The sequence below is a fragment of the Aplysia californica genome, unplaced genomic scaffold (assembly GCF_000002075.1).
Source record: "Aplysia californica isolate F4 #8 unplaced genomic scaffold, AplCal3.0 scaffold00806, whole genome shotgun sequence".
NCBI classification, from domain to species: Eukaryota; Metazoa; Mollusca; class Gastropoda; order Aplysiida; family Aplysiidae; genus Aplysia; species Aplysia californica.
Window position 1 is genome coordinate 73498 of NW_004798076.1, and position 3221 is coordinate 76718.

The 3221-nt window shown below is 38.7% G+C and overlaps 1 protein-coding gene across 1 annotated transcript in view; it reads left to right on the plus strand.

Annotated features, from left to right (window-relative positions):
• The first annotated feature begins 2049 nt into the window (after positions 1-2049).
• Positions 2050-3221, plus strand: part of LOC101851079 (chromatin assembly factor 1 subunit B) — a 30900-nt gene continuing 29728 nt past the window's right edge. Inside the window, exon 1 of the mRNA XM_005109689.3 lies at positions 2050-2163. The gene's annotated coding sequence lies outside the window, so the exon portion shown is untranslated. The remainder of the gene's footprint in view (positions 2164-3221) is intronic.

Consider the following 3221-nt stretch of genomic DNA (forward strand, 5'->3'; position numbering starts at 1 on the left):
TTTATTGACCTGTCTTACGTAATGAATACCGCACTTACCACTCATGGAAATTGATTGTTTTTTTGCATGCGTGTTCACAAACATTAGATCTAAAAATTTGTCTGTTGTTTTTTTCTTTATCGAATTAGAAAATCTTTAATGAATTTTTCCTGAGGTAGCATTCAAGTTTGCGAAAAATCCGTGAAAATCCACACTCCAGACACCACCAACAAAAATCTATTCCATATATAAAAAATTCAACAGACGAATTTCTAGTATTACCTCTTCTCTTCATTCTGTGAAAATTTCATGAAGATTGGATGAAAAATGGTGGAGTTATTCAAAAAAGTATAGAGAAAAGTCGCATTTTGAGAAAACGGCCGATAAAGAAAAATAAAATACTGACTTTATGAGGAAATGGCGGTTACAAACATGCCCGGTATGGGAAAAAATACGGTTTTTGGGGGTTCTTATGCCATGAAATAGTTGTAGGAGAGGCTGTGGAAGCTAAAAATGCCTACAACTCAAATTCCATGATTTTGAGCCGAATTTTGATTTTGGGGGTGTAGCCCCCCCCCCCCTTAATCTCCGCCACACGGGTGGAATTGTTCACATAACTACCCGCTTCCTACACACATTCTGCCTAGGCCTACGCAAGGCGTAAGTCACAGCTCATATTATAGCTAACGGCACTTTTTAGTGGCAAAACTTTTTACAATCAATTAATTTTATAGTGAACACGTTTCTTTCACTGGGAAGGTTTTCAAAACATGCGTTCAATAAAGATAGGCTACTGCCACGATAGGAAAAAATGAGCGACATTGCTCCAGCTCCACCAGCTGTAAACCTTTTCAAATTTATGTAGGGATTTTTAAATTAGTATGCTACTTATAAAAGAATATGTTCTAGAATACAACTAATATAGGTGTATACAAAAATATTGATCTGCTAAGACAAATTGATAGTAGTCATTGTGCAAAGCTGGAGAGTCTATGTTTGATAGTTTAGGAAATAATAATAACAATATCAATAAGTTGCACTACGAATTTTTGAAGGGGCTACACCCCCAAAGTACCAATTCGGCTCAAAATTATGGAATTTGATTTTGTAGGCATTTTTAGCTTCCTAAGCCTCTCATACAACTATTTCATCACATAAGAACCCCCCAAAACAGCATTACCCCCATACTAGGCATGTTCGTCACCACCATTTCCTCATAAAGTCAATATTTTATTTTTCTTTATCGGCCGTTTTCTCAAAACGCGATTTTTCTCTATATTTTTCTGAATAACTCCACCACTTTTCTTCAAATCTTCATGAAATTTCACAGAATGAAGAGAAGATGTAATACTAAAACTTTGTTTGTTGAATTTTTGACATGTATGGAAGAGATTTTTGTTGGTGGTGTCTGGAGTCTGGATTTTCACGGATTTTTCGCAAACTTGAATGGTACCTCAGGAAAAAAATTCATGAAAAATGTTCTAATTCGTTTAGGAAAAAAAAAAACCAGACAAATTTTCAGATCTAAGGCTTGTTAACATGCATGTAAAAAAACACAATCAATTCCCAAGCGCAATAAGTATGGTATTCATTACGTAAGTAAGTCATATGAACAAAATCCAAGATGGCCACCGTATCCATAGAAACAAACTTTTTTCTCTAATTTGATTGCGGATTTTAAGACTCCTTACTATGCTTGTTATAAGTGTGAAATTGGGAAAAATTTGGTCCAGTAATAAGCGAGATAGCCTTCAGGTGTAGTCCCCCCCCCCCCTTCCCCCTTAACCGTACTTTAAGTTAGTTCACTGCTCTCAAAGTCTGTAATAATAGGCCTACATTGTATAAGGCCAAACTGAACAACGGGCTTCAAACGGGGGTACCTCATGAAAACAAACAAAGTCCGTTGTGTTTTTCACATTTAAATCGAAAAGTTCGTATTTGTCTGATTGTATTTAATGTAATTAAATTCTCAAGACAACAATATTAATTGTCTCGTATTCTCGTTTTGTCGAATCAGTACATAGTAATCGATGAAAGTAAAATTAATCGGAAGTGCCAGTCCAACTTTTTATAGCAACAACGCGCGATCTTCATTATTGGCACGAAAAAACAGGCCAAGCAGACAATAATAATAATAATTTGTAAACTAAACAATTTTGATAGATCTAGGAGTAAAGTTGTAAGGTAGGTTTATTTTCCCTAGATCTAGTAACTCTGTGTCTTTGACACGTTTGTATGATTATGTTTTTTTACTTTACGTTTAGATCTAGAATCTTCAGCCTCTGTTGCCGTGCCGTTATGCGCCAAGTTACGTTCACGGCAGTCTAAAGCTTCGTTGGGAGGACTTCCGTAACGAGCGACCACTAGAATCTATATATGAGACAGAGCAGAATTGAGGGCTTGGGGTAGGGTTAGGGGTAGGATTAACTCTTATCATGCGTCTATGCCCAGATGAGTATCTTATCAGCAACCGATTACGTCGGACGTGCCGGGCAGGCCGCCGGGGTCACTATCATCAGTGTATCTACTGTACTGTTGGCAGTGTTGGTGTACAGCGCGCGCGCCGGGAAACGTGTGTTTTCGCCATGAATACCGCGGGAGTGTGTTAACTGATGATGAAAATAACGCTCTATCCTTCATAGCTTTCTATTTATAAAGTGTTACAAACACATGAATAACCCCCTCTCACAAGCTGATAGGCCACCTCTATTCTCACCCGGGGTGAGAATAGTTCAATAGTGCAGGCGAGTCTTCTTTTGGCTATTCTTACCCGGTGCGCGTTCACCGTTATAGCCTAGATCTAGGCCAACAAATTTTGCGTTCACCCTAAACCACAGAATTCTACACTGTGATAACAGAAAAATTGTAGAATTCTGTGCTGTGAACAAACGTTCCATTACAACTGTACTTGTAGCCTACTAAAAGCGTACAATTTTGTCTGTGGGCAGTGGAGAGAGAGAGAAAGAGAGAGAACAATACAAAATGGCGACCCGCGTAGTTCGGCTCGATTCGAAAAGTTAAATAACCGTAGCATCTTTGACCTCTTTGTAAACAACCAAATGAATTTACTTTTGTGTTTTAACATCATTTTTTAACTTTGTTTTGGTAATTTGATCGTCCACACCGATCACGGCGTACAGACAGTGCTCTTTTAGTTGGATCGGCGATGGAGTGACCGGGTCACGGCGGGCCGGTCACACAGAGGTCACTAACCCGCCCTCCCACTACCTGGGTCGGTAGCC